The following is a 20230-nucleotide window of genomic DNA, read 5'->3' as shown; positions in this document are numbered from 1 at the left end:
GTGGGTAACTGTATGTATATGTATGCAGTATGAAACTGTTTTTAGATTATGGCTCGGACAAAGTGCGTAATCTTTTCATTCTTAAAAGTTTCACTGACCTCGGACCCTCTAATAGCTTCATTCACTTCTCGTCATTTGGGATCTCACACTCTAAGAGATCTATGCTCCTCCAAGGAGAATATTCTAAGTCCATACAGCTGACCCAGGTAGTTTATTTTGATTCAATGTAATTGTGCTTCAATATCATCTTTGCAGGAAGATCACTGAAAACTTGTCAATCTGTTACTGTCCAAAGATTTATCTTCAGATTATTCATGCAAGTATCTTTATGGCATACCGCTCCCTGTAAATCTAATGCATTATCATCAACTAGCTGTGCTGCCCCTGAGATTAACCCCAAACCTAGAAAGGAATTCATCCCTCCTGTATGTCTAAACTAGAGATACAGTAAACTGAGTTTAAAAGGGGGGCAGGGATGCTGGTCCCACTGGCACGAAAAGGACCCCAAACTTTCACGAGCTCCCAAATCTTCAGGGTGGCCTGTTCAGCCCAACATCAAAGAATTTCTGTGAGATGTGGGAATCCCAGGGGCCCACTCAGTTCATTCTGCAGGTGGCCTTTTTATTATGCGTTACACCACTGGGTGCAGTTACAGTCGCTATTTATCAGTGAATTAATTTTGATTTTGGTCTCTGTTGGAAATTGGGTTTTTGGTTGGCAGTCAGGTTGCCCTCTGTCCAAGCAAGAACCCTCACTCTACTCAGGGTAAGTCACACACAATCCAAAATCAGCCTGTGCCCACCCTCTGGTAGCTTGGCACGAGCAGTCAGGCTTAACTTAGAAGGCAATGTGTAAAGCATTTGTGCAATAAATCATACAATACCATAATATAACACCACAAAAATACACCAAACAGTGTTTAGAAAAATATATAATATTTATCTGGGTATTTGCAGGTCAAAACGATCAAAGTTGCAATATGAATTGGTAAAGATATCACTGAAAAGTGATATAAAGGGGGTGATTCTAACCCTGACGGGCGGCGGAGGCCGCCAGCCAGAGTTCCCCCCTCCAGAACACCGCTCCGTGGTCATAAGACCGCTGCGGTGATTCTGGGTTTTCCACTGGGCTGGCGGGCGACCGCCAAAAGGCCGCCCACCAGCCCAGTGGAAAACACCCTTCCCACGAGGACGCCGGCTCCGAATGGAGCCGGCGGAGTGGGAAGGTGCGACGGGTGCAGCTGCACCCGTCGCGAATTTCAGTGTCTGCTGAGCAGACACTGAAATTCATTGTGGGGCCCTCTTACGGGGGCCCCTGCAGTGCCCATGCCATTGGCATGGGCACTGCAGGAGCCCCCAGGGGCCCCACGACACCCCATACCGCCATCCTGTTCCTGGCGGGAGAACCGCCAGGAACAGGATGGCGGTATGGGGTGTCAGAATCCCCATGGCGGCGCAGCGAGCTGCGCCGCAATGGAGGATTCATTTGGGCAGTGGAAAACCGGCGGGAGACCGCCGGTTTTCCACTTCTGACCGCGGCCAAACCGCCGCGGTCAGAATGCCCTGCGGGGCACCGCCAGCCTGTTGGCCGTGCTCCCGCCAACCCTGGACCGCCGGAGTCAGAATGACCCCCAAAGTGTCTTAAGTCTTTAAAAAGCAAACAAAGTCTCTTTCCAGCACAAAGTACCTGGTTTCTGGTGGAAAATCTCCGCAGAGGGCCGCAGAAGAGAAGATGCGTGGAAAAATGGTGTGTGCATCGGTTACGCCCCTTCACACACAGACTTGCATCGTTATTTTTCAGGCGGGGAGACGTGCGTCGTTCTACAGGAGGAAAAATGGTGTGTGCGTCGGTTGCGCCCCTTCACACACGGACTTGCGTCGTTATTTTTCACTCGGGGAAGACGTGCGTTGTTTTTCGGCACGCGTACCGTCTCCTTCTATGGGTTGTGGGTATTACCAGATGTCCCGGGTCTGTGCGTGGATTCTCCTGCTTGTTTTCCGGCTGCGCGTCGTTCCGCGGGTCTGTGCGTCGGAATTTCACTCTCACGGCAGGCGTCGCGTCGATTTCTCCTTGGAAGTCGGGCGGCGTTGTCCTTGCGAGGCCGTGCGTCAAAGTTTCGGTCGTCCCGAAGGCGTCGCGTCGATCAGCGTCGGTGTGCGGCGTTTTTCTTGCCGCGGAACAAGCTGTGCGTCGAAAATTTCGGCGCACAAAGCGTCCAAGTGAAAAAGAGAAGTCTTTTTGGTCCTGAGACTTCAGGGAACAGGAGGCAAGCTCTAACCAAGCCCTTGGAAAGCACTTTTACAGCCAGACAAGAGTTCAGCAAGGCAGCAGGCCAACAGCAAGGCAGCAGTCCTTTGTAGAAAAGCAGACAGGTGAGTCCTTTGAGCAGCCAGGCAGTTCTTCTTGGCAGGATGTAGTTTCTGGTTCAGGTTTCTTCTCCAGCAAGTGTCTAATGAGGTAGGGCAGAGGCCCTGTTTTATACTAAGTTGTGCCTTTGAAGTGGGGGTGACTTCAAAGAGTGTCTAAGAAATGCACCAAGCCCCCTTTCAGTTCAATCCTGTCTGCCAGAGTCCCAGTAGGGGGTGTGGCAGTCCTTTGTGTGAGGGCAGGTCCTCCACCCTCCCAGCCCAGGAAGACCCATTCAAAATGCAGATGTATGCAAGTGAGGCTGAGTACCCTGTGTTTGGGGTGTGTCTGAGTGAATGCACAAGGAGCTGTCAACTAAACCTAGCCAGACGTGGATTGAAGGGCACAGAAAGATTTAAGTGCAAAGAAATGGTCACTTTCTAAAAGTGGCATTTCTAGAATAGTAATATTAAATCCACTTCACCAGTCAGCAGGATTTTATATTACCATTCTGGCCATACTAAATATGACCTTCCTACTCCTTTCAGCAGCTGCCACTTCAACAGTGTATGAGGGCAGCCCCAATGTTTGCTTATGAAGGGAGCAGGCCTCACAGTAGTGTAAAAACGAATTTAGGAGTTTTACACTACCAGGACATATAACTACACAGGTACATGTCCTGCCTTTTACCCACACAGCACCCTGCTATAGGGGTTACCTAGGGCACACATTAGGGGTGACATATGTAGAAAAAGGGGAGTTCTAGACTTGGCAAGTATTTTGAAATGCCAAGTCGAAGTGGCAGTGAAACTGCACACACAGGCCTTGCAATGGCAGGCCTGAGACAAGGTTAAGGGGCTACTGAAGTGGGTGGCACAACCAGTGCTGCAGGCCCACTAGTAGCATTTAATCTACAGGCCCTAGGCACATATAGTGCACTTGACTAGGGACTTATAAGTAAATTAAATAGCCAATCATGGATAAACCAATCAATAGTACAATTTACACAGAGAGCATATGCACTTTAGCACTGGTTAGCAGTGGTAAAGTGCCCAGAGGTCAAAAGCCAACAACAACAGGTCAGAAAAAATAGGAGGAAGGAGGCAAAAAGTTTGGGTATGACCCTGTCAAAAAGCCAGGTACAACAGTCTCATTGACCATTATCTTTAAAATGACACATTTCTTTACTGATCATCAATATGGCTGCTGTTTTTTGTTTGCCAGACACTGTGCAACTGCACTCTTGGTAAAGTGCAAACAATTACAGTTCAACTAGAGTCTATGCAACAAGTGATCTTTGAGGAGTGCATAACAGGCTGTGAGCTTTCCAGATTTTATGCAAGATCAGCATCTCATGTTATGATTCCCTACATGTTTACGTTTTTATTAGATGCACGCATTAAAACTTTTTTTTCCCATAATCTAAAAGGAAATCCAACCATGTTCTTGAAAACTGCAGTCCAACAATTGAGGCATTCCAAAACTATAACACCCTGCTCCTCCAGGAGGAATTCATACTTTCTTGATTCTGCATTCTAGATCTAATATAAAAAGATTTTTTGGGATCATAAAGCTAGTGCTTCGCAAAAACCCGGTACTTTCAACAGTAACGCATCTTTTTGTAATGTATCAATGAACTTGTCAGAAATGCCTTTCTGTTTCTTAAAGTTGCTTTTATGACTGCGTCGAAATTTCAAATAGAAAGGGACACTTTAGTTTGGAAGGGTTGCAATTTAATATGCTAATTGCATTGACTCCAATTGCGTTGCAAACCGTTGATCAGTTAGCAACCATGATTGAAGTGGTAATTTATTTACCAATGTGATGCCCCCATTGGAATTGGCAACGGTGACAGAGGAGGTGTGCTCTCCCATGCAGGCCTCCTTCTTTTTGATCACAGCCAATCACAGTGGTTTGCAAATTGTGACCTGTGCAATATATATTTATTCAGGAGATTGTTTTGTAAATCTTTGTGAGTGGAAAATATTCAGTCCAATATATTAGTTCATTGTAAACTACATTCCCATTCATAAACCAGTGAGGATGCAAACTCAACATTCCTCATTTGTGAATAGTAATAGGACAAACAATGTCAATGGCATTTCTCTCCAGAATCTATTATTATAGATTCAGTTGTTTTCAAGTCCATTTGCATTTTCACTTACAATGGTGGTTCTTTTGTGTTGTCAGGTGTTGGCTTCGTCCAGTGTTCCCTATAGGGTTCCAAACATGTGACTATAAATGAGATCATCTTGAGTCACTGATTACTTTCACTTGTGCTCTAGGATGGGAAAGACTCATGATTTGAAAATCAGGATCAACATTTGGTGCTTGTATGCATGGGAGAGAAGTTTCTTATTCACCAGATGGCTGCCACTGATCAATGATCAAGCCTAGTGTTTCAGCTTCAGATGAGAAAATAACTGCTTCGCTATATACAGCATCAAGAAATATGTCTTTGAAAGAAGGGTGGGGAATAATTATGGATTACATATTAATACTGTTTCAGCCATCTCAATGTGGTTTCTATTTGTGGTTTGCAATGGGAGATGAACTAGGATTATCCCTAGCGTTTGATTTGTTTTTGCATTATGTGGTTTTTGACATTAGTAGTTGGGTACTCTCAATAACATTTGTTATGTTTTGCATGAAAGGGTTGTTAGTTATTATCAGTCTTCATGATCTTAAATGTGCAGCGGGTAAAAAGAGGACATTCTGCTAACAGGGGAGTCATGTTAAACCCACAAACTATCCCCTTATATGTGAACCACAGTTTTCAGTGTATTGTTTGTTTTTACATTGTTTCATAGTAAAAGGAGTTTTCATAGTTCTTGCTCTTCTAAATAAAGCAAGAACGGGATTATTACAGTCGCACTGTGTCTTTAATGTGAAATGTCCTAAACAATGCACTGGGAGCAATGCGGACGTTTTACCACACAATCGTAACCACGATTGCCGGAACGACTGCCTTTTTCTCTGCCTTAACCACACATGTGCTGAACTATGCATATGCGTGGTTAAAGCAGAGAAAAAGGCAAAGTGGATAAGGAGAGGACACCGTCAGGTAAGTGGGGTTGGTGTTAGTTTGTAGAGGTGGGGGTGGATAAAGGGCTTAGCATGGGCAGGTTGTGCCATTTTGTTTTAGGAGCAGGTAGGGGGTGTGTGGGATTTTTTTTAAGGATTGAGATTAGGGTGAGGGATTGTGCAGGGTGGGGTAGTTTTTAGGGGTGGGATGAATAAAGGGATTCAGGTGGGGTGGTGGGTTGTTATACTTTAGGGACGGGGTGGGTTTTAAAAAAATATTTTTTTAGGGTTGATCGGGAGAGGGGGCAGTCAGGTAAGTGGGGCTGGGACAGGGTTGGGGGTAGTTTTTGGGGTGGGGAGGATTAAGGGCTTAGGGTGGGGTGGTTGGGGTAATTGTGTTTCTACGGTGGGTGGGGGGGTCGAGGTAGTTTTGTTTTTAGGGTGGGTGGGGGTCGGTTGTTTTTAGGGCAGATGGGGAAGTTGGGGAAGGTTTTAGGGCTCAGGGTGGGTGGGGGTGTGTCATGGTAGTTCAGTTTTTAGGGGAGAGGTGGGGGTTTGGGGTAGTTTTATTTTTAGGACAGGTGGGGGGTCTGGTAGTTTAATTATTAGAGGTGGGGTACATTTGGGCCTTGGGCGGGTGGGGGATTGGCATGATAGAACCACTTAGGCAATACTTTTTCAGTGAAACAAATATTGTGCACTTCAAAGGCAAGAACTCATTTAAGAGCTACAGCCAGTACTACATTATATGACTGGTAGAATTTTCAAAAAAAGAAGAAAATTGTTTCAAAGAGGATTAATACTTTCTTCTGTTTTTTTTACAGTATTATTTCTAACATTCCACTATTTAGTCAGGCGCATGCTGATGAAAGAATTAATTTATCCTGCCAGCATGTGAACCTCCAATATTTGGATCAGACAGCTGACTCGAAAGTTCTGAACCATGCTTCTAGAACGTCTCTGATATAATTGTACTACAAAGCAACAATGCTGAATACAATAATCTCATAAAGCGATACATTTATCATGTATATTAATCATCCGTGCAATAGTAGGGTAATCTGTCCAAACAGTCAACGCTATAAACTAGAATTACCTATGTATAAAGTATAGTTAATCAGAAATGTTTCCCCAAACTTCAATATGGTCTGATTACTTACTGGTGATCTTCATAACTTTGATTCCTCCTTATTCATCGCATTACTCACCACTGCCAAACCTGTTTGTATTTTCATTACTGCTCTTTCCCACTATGGGTTCAGAAACTGAAAGCACATGAGTGAAACAACACTGGCACCAATTCTGTTCTCACCCTCTGAGGTATTTGGACTTGGTGATGGAGGTAGTAGTCAGAATCATACTATCTCAAATCATTGACATTATACCATAAACAGTAATAAACACCATAAACAATTTACCTCTAAATCAAACTCCAAACCAAACAAAGTTTCAAAGCTTTAATACAATCTCAATATCAATGTCACATCAATGGTGTACAAGACTAAGGCCCTGCTGCCCCCCAGAACCCCACCTGCCATATTGAACATTCCTCTGGGCCAGAGGGCGGAATCATTGTTTCCACCCGCCAGCCCAGAGGAATGCCTGGCCAGGACATTGACGGCGGCTTCACATGGAGCCACAGCCAGTGCCTCTGTGCTGCGGGTGCAGCTGCACCCTTAGTGCAGATCACTGCCCGTAAATCAGGCTGAGACCTGCACGATGGGGCACAACACAGGGGCCCCTGCACTACCCATGCCAAGTGCATGGGCAGTGCAGGGGCCAACAGGGGTGCCCCGGTGCACCCCTTCTGCCAGCCTTTCCCTGGCAGGGAAACCCGCCAGAGAAAGACTGGAGGCTGAAGGATCATTATTCTCGGTGGGGCAGCACCGCTGCCCTGTCGGATGATGATGCCGACCACCGCCAGGCTGCCTGACGGAGGGTTCATTAAGTGGCGGTGTGGGCCGCCATGCCGGCTGGCAGGATTTCCCACCACCGCCGGCATGGAGGCCCACACCGCCGTGTTCACAATGACAGCCTAAGTTGTAAACAACATGAAACCCATAGGCTGACCAAAACGTCTGAAAAGATTCAACCTAGTATACTATATTACCAGAATTCAAAGTAGATGATGGTGACATAAGTAAATCATCAAAATACAGTTTCAACAAATAATTTCAGAGCTAGGCCATTCTTTATACTAACCAAAATTGGGACTTGCATGTGTGGGAACGGATTAACACATGAAGGCAAAAGCTCAAATAAAAGAACACAATATAATTTGGAAAACATCTAACTAGGGTAACTAAACATAAAAATATTCTGGTGTAAGTGACTAAGCTAAAAAAGGAAGCAAGAAACCACAAACCGTCACATCTCTCCTCATGGAACAGCAGACAGTGTTGATTCATCAAGACAGAGCGGTCACCATCTTCCGGCGACGGTACACTGCAGCATCCGGATGGTGCAGAACATGCGCTTCGCATTGAACAGATCAGCAGTTCAGAATTTCTGGACTGATCTCAAGAAGGTTCAGGGGGGAACTGACTTCAATTCCAAAGTTCTTCACTAATTAAAATAACCAAAACCCATTCAATTGTTTTTTCCGGTGGGCATATGCTGGGTGCCAGTTTCAGCACCCAATCACCTTAGATGGCACCACCAATTTCTGATACATTCAGGAATTCTCTCAGAAATAGTCCATTGTTTCTACTGTGAATTAATACAGTTCCACCAAACTATCACATTTTCTAATGATTTGTAACTTACAGTTCCTTTCACACGATCCATAATAAACTAAACTAATATTCTTTCACAAACTTTATGAATCTTCCTGTGAAATTCAGCAGTTAGAAATATTGATAAATTCACTAAACTTAAAACATGTTCTTTTCCTGCAGTACCATAGAACATTAAACATTTCATTTGCTGCCTAGAAAAATAATTCAGGTCAGAGAGGACAGAATAGACCAAGAATTTTTCCATTGCTGCTTACAAAATGAATTTTCAGGCCAAGTTAAGAGTGCCTAAATACACATTAATACATTTACTACACTAATAAACCTTTTGCACACTTTAAATTCAAACCAAATCTGCAAAGCAAATTAGTTAAAATATTATTCATGTTATGTCAAAGCAATTTAAAATGTGTACTTATTTTTCAAACACATGATTCATTATACAATCCAGGTATTTCAATGTGTGTTTAGTTATCATTCATTTAATACGCAAAATACATTTTATTTTTATTATTTCTAATTAAAGATAATACTTTCATTATTGATATTTATTTATAAGTCACTCAAAACACAAATGCATGTTTTCATATTAAATATGATGTCAAACATATGACTGGAAAGCACAAATGTCCACCACATTTAAAACATGCACATTTTCATTTCTGCATTATTTTCTGTGTTAAGCTTTTAAAACTGCAGATTTATCAGCTGCCGTATGCTACTTTTATGCCACTAATTTATTAATAAAACTTGATCTCTCTCATTCCCTTGTCTGATGGTAATCTATGCCATCACAAAGGAATTATTCTCATTTACAACGAGAGAAGCCAAAACCTTTTAGTTTGATAACCCATTGTCCTAGGTTTGCTATAATTGTCAATTCTCTTCATCTTCTGATAATACCTGTTTCTCATATTCTCCATTTCCATTTCTTCCCTTCTCTCTTTTTTCTTTGCTTTTTGTTTTCTCCAGGAATTGCAAGCTTTGTTAAATCCAAGGCACATGCCATGCATACTATCACAATCAATAATAGTTGCAGTACCATTTTCAGAGAACCATTTCAAAAGTTACCAAACTCGAATCCCACCTTCAAAATTCTTCACCTATTGTTTCCCAAACATTTGCCTCTTTTAAGTCATTTAAGCTGATTTTCAGACTTGTCAGATTAGATAAGTATCTCCTTATGTCTTTGCTGTTATTTGGAATGTACATGCAATTGTGTTGTGATTTCAAAACTCTGCAGACTCTGCCCTCTTTCGCTGAAAGAATGTCTAATGCAAGGTGATTCTAATAAATCATAGACTTTGCTGCAGCCATTTCTGTGTCCGTTAAGAGCATTGCACCTGAAAAATCTGGTGACATCTTATCTACAATTGTTGTTAACTTATCTTTATGTCATTCAAGATCACTCCCACTGATGAAAAAATAACTCCAAAAATATTTCCTATAGACTCTGAACCACCTTCTCCTCTTCTAAATCTCATTTTAGGTCTGTCAATCCCTTCAGGATTGTCAATGTTGCCCATGTGGTAAAGTTTTGGGAAACCACTCCCAAATAGCATGTACCTTAGCTGCCTTTTGGCAATTTGTAATAAGCGTTCTCACCACAGATGTGATAAACACCAGGTTCAGCAGGTTCTTGTCCATTCAGCATAAAATCCCATACACTCTTGAACAGGAACACATGTTTGCATTCACTCGGTCCTACAAACACATTGTCAGCTTTTGATTGCAGCCTATATATACATAGCTTTCCTTCTTGTCAATCTAAAGCTACGTATCCTTGTGTATCAGGTGTGTTGTGAAATGATTTTTTTCTTACTAACTACCCCCTTACCTATCCTTTTTTCATTGCCTTTCTTCTATCATCTACCTGATTAATTAACTCCTTTTCTACCTGTGTGAGAATACATGTCAGGTTATTCCTGTGTGCATCTGCTGTGCCAAAAGTCAGTGTAGACTCAAAGAAATATCCTACTATATCTATGTTTCTAGCCTTTGCATTGCTGCTCAAATGCTGATTAGTGAGAACAAAAGAAAAAACTACATTGTAGTTTGAGTACAAATACTAAAGTACTCCTGGTTGTACAAACGTGTTAATAATAGACTGCAACTAATCCTATAAGTTAGTGGTAAGCTATGATAAGTGATTCCTTCTTGTACTGACGAAGGAATGTGTGTACAAACATAAAAATCATGCACATTCATCGTATCCACATACACATAAACATAAAGCAAGCTATTATATACATTGGAAGATAAATCTCCCTTTGTGTCATCTAAATGAAGCAGTTACTCATCTTTATAAAACTTATCCTGCTCGGATGTTATCATTCTCAGCACTGGAGTTAGTGTACTTTGCACCTCTCCTTTCACTGAAAAACTCATTCCTGCAGTCAGTAAAATGCATACAATCATGAATACTACAATCAAACCAACAGACACATATTTACACCTACCGTGTTTACCCAGTCCAGGATTCATGGCTTCTGTAGACTCAAAGAGGAAAGAAAAAGAAAAATATTAAAAAGCAAGCAAAAATCAAAACAACATTTTATTTTCAAGGTATCTTGCATTATTTACAACAGTTCACAATCTTTTAGAAACTTCTTGAGCTTAGCAAAATTCATCAAAAATCAGTTCAAATGTTACACAGTTTAATGAACACTCATTGTTATTTTCATAGTGCAATGTCTTTGCTGATCAATTGGCCAGGTTATTTCAAAGTTCAGTTGAAATGCAATTTCAAGTTCCAAAATGTTCTCACAGTCAAAACAAATGACCATCAAAACTTGTCCATTCGTTCATTTGTGCCAAAAGAGATCTATTCAGGTGAAGAGTATCTGCGACTTGGCACTCTTTTTCTTTTCATTCTCCTAAGAACTGTCAGGAATCAATTGATTTTGACCTTGACTTGATTAGCCTGCACTTATATCTATTTGTAGGCTGCTTACATGCTTTTCTGCAACTTTATCTGTTCTTTTATCTGCTCTTTCATCTGTATGCAGACCACTTGTGCCTTCATCACTTTGCATATTTTCTACTTCAGCCACTGGTTCTGTCCTAACAGCTTGGTCAAGTCGAACAGCTTCTTCATCTGCATTCTCTCTTGCAGGATCAGACTCTGTGTTTTCAAGAGGACACAGGACTTTCTGCGTTTGGCTTTGGTGAATCCAGTTTGGAAGACCAGTACACTTTACATCTGTCGTCATCACCAAGATGATATGAAAAGTGCCTTTCCATCTGGCTCCAGGCAGGTCTTTCTCACATGCTTTTTCCCTACAACCCAGTTTTCAAGCTGTGACATTGTTCTTCGGTTGGTTGAACTGTTGCTGCTTCAACCTGATGAGACAAAAAAGTGAACCACATTAGCTAGAACTTTGCAATAATAAAGCACTAAGTCAGATGTTATGTTCACAAGTTCATTTGCAGGTACTTCTGGCAGTCTCATTGTACGACCCTCCAGGACTTTATGAGGAGACAGTCCTGTCTTCCTGTCAGCTGTGCTGCACCTGCTCATCATGACAAGTGGCAATGCATCAGGCTATTTCAATGCTGAGGTACCAACCTTTCCCATTCAGGCTTTCAGTGTTCAATTCATCTGCTCCACCAATCCAGAAGCCTCTGGTTTTTAGCTGTAGTACAATGTTTGCTCAATGTGCAGTGCTGCACACAACAACTTTATGAGTTCATTATTAATATGAGCTCCTCGATCTGATTCCAAAGAAGTTTGGAATCCATAACGTGGTTTAAGTTCTCTAAGCAGCATCTTAGCTACAGTGAGACTATCATTCCCACATGTTGGATACGCTTCTACCCACTAGCAGAACACATACACAATGAACAATACATACTTCAATCAATTGCAAGCAGGCATCTCAATGAAATTGAGTTGCATTCTGTTAAATGACGACCTGATCTACTTATGTGGCTCAAATTAACTACTGTGCATTTCCTTACATTCATTTCTTGGCACATAACACATCTGTGACAAACTGCTTCTCCAACCAATCTAAATCTGGAGTTGTACCATATCTGTTTGAGTGTGTGAATCATTGCATCTCTCCAAGATGAACCTGACCATGATAATACCTAGCCACGAGTTCAACAAACAGTCTGGCAACATGACTGTCCCTTCATTTAAAATACAGACATCGTATCCCTGTCTTTGTGCACAACCTGCTTAAATCCAACCTCTGTGTTCTTCCTTTGCTGCTTCTTCCTGCAACCTCTTAATTTCATCCCAGGTATCAACCACTGACAACAAGAACGTTTGGTTTGTCTCACTGGTGTCACTTTCATTACTTCACTCTTCATAGAAGGTGACACAATGAAGTGCACAATATCTGTCAATTTGGTCAGCATAGACATTACCCTATAGTGCATCGTCATCCAATCTTACATATGCAGTGCATTTTACAACTGTGATCTTCCCAGGTAACTATAGAGCATTTACCAAATCATGAATTATTTCACCATTTTGAATGGGTGATCCAGATGAGGTCATGAAACCTCTCTGGTGCCATAACTGCCCAAAGTCATGCACAGCTCCAAATCCATATTGACTATCTCTGAATATTGTCACTTTGAGCTGCTCAGACATGCAGCATGCTCTTGTAAAAACAACCAATTTGGCTACTTGGGCAGAAAGAAAATCTTGAAGCCTTAAAGCTTTGACAACTCCTGCCAGGGTGCAAACTGCATAACCTGCTCCTAGAGTACCTTTGATGTCTCTTAAACAGAAGCTATGAACAAAAGCAACATGGTCATTCTCCTCTGAAGGTGACATTAAGGCAGTCATATTTCATTTCATTAACATCAACTGTGTCATCAACATTTACAGGCATTAATGTGGTGAGTTTCAAAGTTGAACACCTCTTAATTACAACATTGAGAGACCCAAGAATTAATAAATTATAATGAGTAAGTTGGGAAATAGTCAAATAATGGGTCTTCGACCTGGTCAAGAGTATTTCTACTGAGTGTGGGACAAAGACAGTTAAGGGATGTCCCATCACAATGCCATCACATTGACTGATGCTCACACAAGCAGAAGCCATGACTTTTAGACAGCCGGGCAAAACAGCAGCGACAGGATCCAATGTGGTGTAAAAAATATGCCACTGGCCTGTTCATTCCTTTGTGTGACTGCATCAAAACAGAAAGAGCGCAACCATCATGTTCATGACAAAACAGTGCAAAACATTTCATATAATCAGGCATTCCCAAAGCTGGAGCTCTGCAAAAGCTCTCTCTCAACTCAGTGAAAGCTTTCATGCACTCTTCATTGAGAGGGATTGGATCTGTGATTTTCTTGTGTGTTAATTTCTTCAACGGTTTGGAAATTACTGAAAAATGTGGGATCCATTGGTGATAACAGCTCAGCAAGCCCAAAAACATTTTAACATCACTCTGTGTAAGTCGGGGATTCATTTGCATAATTGCTGCAACTCGTTCTCGAGACACTTTCCTTGCACCGTTCTCAATTTGGTGACCCCAATACTTTACTTCTGTCTGGCAATACTGTAACTTTTCAGGGGAACGGTATGGTGTCTTGCCTGCAAGCTTCACATGTATTGGACGCAACCATCAAGTCATCAATATACTGCAGTAAAGCAGACTGACATAGGATGTTCAAAGACTCTAAATTCTTCTTCTGGATCTGATTAAAAATGGACGGTGATTCCAAAAACCCCTGTGGAATACCACACCATGAATACACACCGTTGACAAATCGGAAACAAAAGAGGAACTGTCTATCCTCCTGCAATAGAACTGAGAAAAATGCTTGTGACAAATCAATAAATGTAAACCATTCTGCTTCACATGGAATCTAAATAAAATTATTGGTGTATTTAGCACTACAGGTGAACAATATACTACAATTTTGTTCACTTTTCTCAAATCCTGAACTATGCGATATTTCCCATTTGGTAGACCCACGATTGGTACATAAACTGCCCATTAATTCTTTTAACACACCCTGCTCAACAAAGTGCAATTACTGGGGTTATACCTACAATCACTTCTGGGATCCTGTGATACTCCGGTGTTTTATGGAAAACTGCATTTGGCTTTACTGTCACTTTGACTAGATCAACAGCTCCAATAAGTCAAATGTTCAGAGAAATCCCAAACTCTCATTGTTACTGTCTCTTGCAATTCATCAGGCAAATCTTTAAGTGTCATGACAGGAAACACGTAATGAGCGGATACATCTCATCAGCTTGACTGAACGTTTCATCATCGCTATTGATTTGAATTTCTATTCCTTCTTGTGTACAAGTAATGGAACATTTTAATTTGCACAGCAAGGGGCATTTTTATGAAAAGACACGCAACTGCGCTGGCACAGTTGTGCGTCATTTTCCTTAACGCGAGATAGCATTATTCCTTAGTGACATCTTTGCACCATATTAAAGAAATGACGTAGGTTGGGATTAAGGAATGGTTGGTGTAAAAAAAAGGTGCTAGCAGCTGTCCAATGCAGTAAGGAAGAATTACGTTAAAGCTGTAAAAATGGTGCAACACCGTTTTGCGGCATGTTCACATGTTGCAAAAGGGGTAATGTCACTTCAGCACCGCAATAGCGTCAAAATAAAACACAAAAGCAGGTAAGAGTGAAATTGCAACAGAAGATGGTGTCAACAGGCCAGGAGAGACCCCAGGGAGACCTCAAACACCCAAGTACCAGCCAGGAGGGTACAGAAAAATTACAGGAGAAGGAGAAAAGAAAGGGCAAATGTCCCTTTAGTGACGAGAAGCATTAGATCCTGGTCAGTGAGGTGACGGAGCGCCAGCATCAACTATTTGTCACCTCCAAATTGTCAGTTGGGGAGAGATGCAATACGGCAGCAAATAATGTACAAAATAAACAGTGTCGCTGAGGTGAAGACAACTGTCACTGAGGTCAAGATTGCAAGGACTAAGCAGAAATTTACCAGGAACAGTAAGGCAGCACTGCAGACTGGAGGTAGAAGTCCTGCACCACAGGAGGACCTGGATGAGCTGGAGAAGATGGTTGCAGCAGTCATCCCAGAGGAGCTGGTCACTGGAATTGCAGGACATGACAGCGCAGACTTCCAGGAACCACCACAAATGCAGGGTAAGTTGCAGAGGGTGATATCTGGAACTCCACTAATAGCAGAAGGGGGAGCCACATAGCACACACTCAATGCATGCTAAAATGCTAAAGGGTTCAATCCGAACACACAGGGTCTGAGTCAAGACGTACCGTCCTTACCCAAGCCACATATGTCTGATGCTTTAGGAGTGCTATGCACACCAACATATACACAACATCAACATGGGCCAATCACTATGGCTATACTGCACCATGTAAGTATGCATCACATTGCCTGGTAGGCATGTGCAAATAGTGTGGCTGTTTCTGTGCCATCACAACACCCATTGCATATAGTCAAAGCCCCTGTACCGACATAACATAGACATCAGACACTACGATGGAAGTCAATACCACCCCAGGTCGGGTGTCAGGGTGGTGGATCACACCAAAATGCTTCTCTACCTCAATGTCACATTGCCTTTACTCAGGAGTCCAGCATCTTGTGGCACACATTGAAATGTCATCTCCCTCAAAATTGCTTGTATATATGCAGGAAGGGACATCTCCCTGCACATGAACAAATCACCACTTCAAGGCAGCCACCCTGTCATCATGCTGCAACAATGCCTGTGTTGGATGCAGAGATCACTAATCTGGGCAGGTGCAGGGGGAATTGCAGGGCTGTACTATATGCAGGTAAATATGGCACATCACTGCGTATTGAAACTGCTGCAGTGTACTGCAACATCTTGCGGCTGCCCAGAGCCATGCCAAATGAGAAAATATCTGCCCTAAAGCTTGCAACCTGTGGAACACACCCCATACAGGCTGAACACACAACACTACACACACAACCGTATGCATCACATGGGACTGGCCACAGAATAAATGCATACAACACATTGTGCATGTATGTGAACATCATGTGTGGCTGCAATCTCACCATTTGACAAGTTAGAAGGCTAGATCAAAAAGAAAAGGATGGTGTGTGCTGCTGTGCAAAATTATGCAGCATTACGCACTGTTGTGTTAAAAAAGGCAGGGATGCACCATATATATTAGAATAGGCTGCTGCCCTGTATACCTCGCTGTGCAAGTGGTAATCAGATGTTGTGCACCAGTGCAGCCACCCTTGCGCCATAGTGCAAGGGTGTCTGCATTGAGGGGGAGAATGTTTCTGTGCAGAAGGTATCACAATTCAGCACAACAACAACCTGAAAGTGTGATTTACTCTCAGTCTGTGTGCTGCATAATGCAGTACACATAGTAAAAGCAAGAAATACAGTACAAATGTAAGCATTACTCTGGGATCTTGACATGCAAAATGCACCCCTGGGCTGGTGTCAGTTATTGGTCCAATGTCCAGAATACAAATAGTCAAAAATCTGAGGCAGTGACAAAATGCAATGGGTGTTGCTGTGGTACACCCACTGTAATACCCATTACACACACCTTCCACTCAAAGTGTTGGGTGTGATGGTGTCATGTGTACAAGGTGGAATCACAGCACATAAAGTAGCTACATGCCACCTAGTACATGTGGGGCAGGGTATTGTGCTACCTGAGCCTCACCAAAAGAAACACTGAGGTGGCATTTGGGGCACCTACATATGGCACAAAATGCCTAGGGGCAAATTTATGACCACCAAGCACCACCGGAGCATCACATTTTGTGATGCTCCACTGGTGCAATATCCTGTGGCGTATTTACCAGGTGGTGTTAGGCCACTTTTTGTGCATTAATACCATCCTGTAAATACAGACCCTTCACACATATCAATTTGTGTGGAAGAGGCATGCAATGGGTGTTGCTATGGGCGTGCTCAGCCTCCTGTGCACATGCATCCGGCCCTTGACAATGGAATGCGTTAATGCAGTGAGAGCAGTGGTGAATGGGTTTATTGAGCATGGACCTAGCCTCTTCATGATTGCTACTGAGAAGAACTATGCACACTCCTCAGCAGAGAGACACATGCACAATTGTGGTCATACAGACCTGTATATCACATTTTCCTCTACAGTACTTGATGTCTGCTTTTCCCTCTGATGTACAGAGCTTGGGTGCTTACACATTTGGGACATGTGACAATATTTGGTGTTCTTAGTGGTTTCCTTAGGCAGCTTTTTGGGCTTGTATCCCTGTTGTGACTTCAATAATGGAAACATCCCAAGGTACAGATGATTTTTTCTCTTACAGCCTCCTGTCATGGTGGCATGCTATGGGCAAATATCATAGTATGCTACTGCCCAGCATGACTGAGTTATGTACTGACCTGCCCACCCTCTCTGTACATATGTGAAATGTTGCAATGTAGACATTGATGTGTTGTACAGTCAGTGTTGGTCTATTTGTGTCCCTTCTCCATGTATTCCAGCACTACTAGCAAGGCATGTATTGTCACCTACATTGTCCTCATTCTTTAAGCTGCTTGTACTTTGTACACAACTTCTACAGCAACATTGTCTGGTCATAAATGGACGTGGTGCAACATGTGATTTGTGTAAATGGAAGATGTACACATCTCATTCTACTTGATAGTTACGGTTCCATTGATGGTATTTGTGAGATAACATGAGTTCCACACACACACAGGACATTACTCCTGCCACAGCACTTGTGTTGTCTCCATTTCACCTCCCATGTTGTATTTGCAAGTATCTGTGGATGCCTCGAAGCTATCCATCTACAACCTGCATTGAACATGGGTATGCATTTCTTCCAGCATGCCACAACCTAGGTCACTCTTACTATGACTGAATAATATTGAGGTGTGAAACCATCTCAGTGCTGTACAGTTCATTTGCCATTTGCTACATATATGGCTAGGTCTACTCACACTGAGATTGGTGTTGTGTCTCAGATATGTTTGAACAATGCTGAACATAGTAGCACATCCCAAAGCTGATTGCGATGTTGGAGGCCACAACATGTATGGGACAATTTGCTACTGTTGCTTTCATGCACTTGTTCTGTCATTTTAGAGACAATGAGTGGTGTGTAATGCTTTGTGCTATGTGATGTATTTATACACAGCATACTAGGTATACATGCATACCTGTCAAGAAATGTTGATACTGGCAAACCTGTTGCATACTTAGGACATACACCCATACATCAGTCTTCACATGTTTGCCTGGATTTGCTCTACTCATGTGTCAAGACAGGAGATAATATGTGCCAAGTGTACACCTCTTGTACATAGTGAATATTAGACACTCTAACTAAATTCGACCCAGTGATAAATGTAGTGGTGCATTGTTCCAATAAATCCATCGATTGTGATTATGGGTCATGTGTTTGGACAATGATTCTGCACCCATAGCTGATAATTTAGTCAGACAACTTATTGCGCAATCCACAGCTAACGTGTGTGTGTGTGCCATATGTGAGGTAAAGTCCACCATTTGCCAGGGTTGTGCCCAATGACAGTGCCAGGACACAATCCCATGGGTACACTGTGCAGTCTCAGCATCGAACATTGGTTACAATCCCTGGACATTTACTGAAGGAATTGTGTTCCACCCTTGTCACACATATACCATGCAGGCAAAGCTACTGTCACCATGAGTTGTGACAGTGTTCTGTTCTACAGTAAATAAAGAGAGAAAATAACCCATGGAATTACAAATTCATTCACCTTTTTAAAATCCTGAACTATCCTGAGCTTTCCATGTTGCTTCTCTAATCCCATAATCAATGAGTTGCAGGGACTCCTGATTATCTCTCTTAGTATCCCTTTTTGTATCATATCCTCAATTATTTGTGATATCCCTGCTCTTACTTCATGAGTCATTTGGGAAGGTGCTGTTCTTGGCTTGATATTTATTCTGACTGATGCAACTCCTTTGATTAATCCAATCTATTTTCCAGTAAAATTTCATACTTATGTATCCTCTTTTAAATTTGGAGGTAAGTCTTTTGGTGTCATGAATGGATAGAGCCCTACTGCTTCATGCTGAGCAGTTTAAAATCATCAACCTCATCATGAGTTTGAATTTCGACTCCAGGAGCCACCTAACAGATTCACAAGACCTGAATCACAAATAACAAACTGATGATTTTCTACAAAGGAACCTATTTTACAAGAGCATCTTATGAAATTGGATTTGTAATCTACTTGTGACTCCTGCAACTTGTATCTTCTTTCCCAAGAGGGGTATGCCTGGGACTGCTGCTGCTCTCACAGTGAAGGAGTAGCTCATGTGTTAATAAGAAAAGACACTTGATGGCCATTTACCTCACCTTCAACAAATGTTCCTCTCTGGTCTACCCCTAAAACTGCTCTAAGTACGTATTCTGCCTCCTCTCTCAGACTTCGTTACTGTGACGTGCCTGAATCCAAGCTTTCATCATCAAACATAGGAAATTGTTGAATTTCTTCTTGATTTTGTACTTGGAGCAATCAATGTGGGTTCAGTCTAGTTATACCCATATTTTGTGAACCATAGGTGCTTGTGGAACATTAATGATTTGTAATGATTTTACCTGCATTTGCTGCACATTCACATTTCTATTTTATTTACTCCCTGCATTTGATTATTGTTTACTCTATCTCAATTGAGCCTCCAGTCATGCTTCTAATGAGCCACCCTGTTACAAAGATGACAAGGAGTCATTTTCTTCAATATAGTTGTACCAACACCTGTATTTGGATTAATCAGAGTTTTTCAACCTCTGCCCTGAGATACAACCATGCCTCCCTGAACATTTTCATTCCTGTTTGAAATCCAGCTACTTGCATTCCATTTGAAACATTAGGCCTGCAGGAGGAAATTATGACCTCCCTCTCCTATTCAGAATTGAAATCACTGTTCAAACGTATTACAAGTTCTGTTAGTAAGCAGAGAGAATTTATGTGTTGTGAGAGAAAACAAGGTTACATGTCATAATTAGGGAGAGTGGTCTGAAAGTTGCTCAGAAGTATTTGATTTGGAATTTAGATCATGGTCTCTGCCCCTTTATGACCTTATTTCGAATGAATCTGCTTCCATTAAATGATTTAATTGCAAATGGAAAAATGGGGAAACATTGTCAATTTTGTGATCTTGGATGTTAATC

General features: G+C 42.1%; 1 long non-coding RNA gene across 1 annotated transcript in view; it reads right to left on the bottom strand.

Annotated features, from left to right (window-relative positions):
* Nucleotides 1-6815: 6815 nt before the first annotated feature.
* Nucleotides 6816-20230, bottom strand: part of LOC138282463 (uncharacterized) — an 88041-nt gene continuing 74626 nt past the window's right edge. The window contains exons 2-3 of the long non-coding RNA XR_011200955.1: nucleotides 6973-11447; nucleotides 6816-6921 (exon numbers count right to left, since the gene is read on the bottom strand). This is a non-coding gene — a long non-coding RNA (uncharacterized lncRNA). The remainder of the gene's footprint in view (nucleotides 6922-6972; nucleotides 11448-20230) is intronic.

This window comes from Pleurodeles waltl, chromosome 2_2, assembly GCF_031143425.1.
Source record: "Pleurodeles waltl isolate 20211129_DDA chromosome 2_2, aPleWal1.hap1.20221129, whole genome shotgun sequence".
Taxonomy (NCBI): domain Eukaryota; kingdom Metazoa; phylum Chordata; class Amphibia; order Caudata; family Salamandridae; genus Pleurodeles; species Pleurodeles waltl.
The sequence above is the reverse complement of the archived record's forward strand: the minus strand, read 5'-3'. Positions and strand labels throughout refer to the sequence as shown.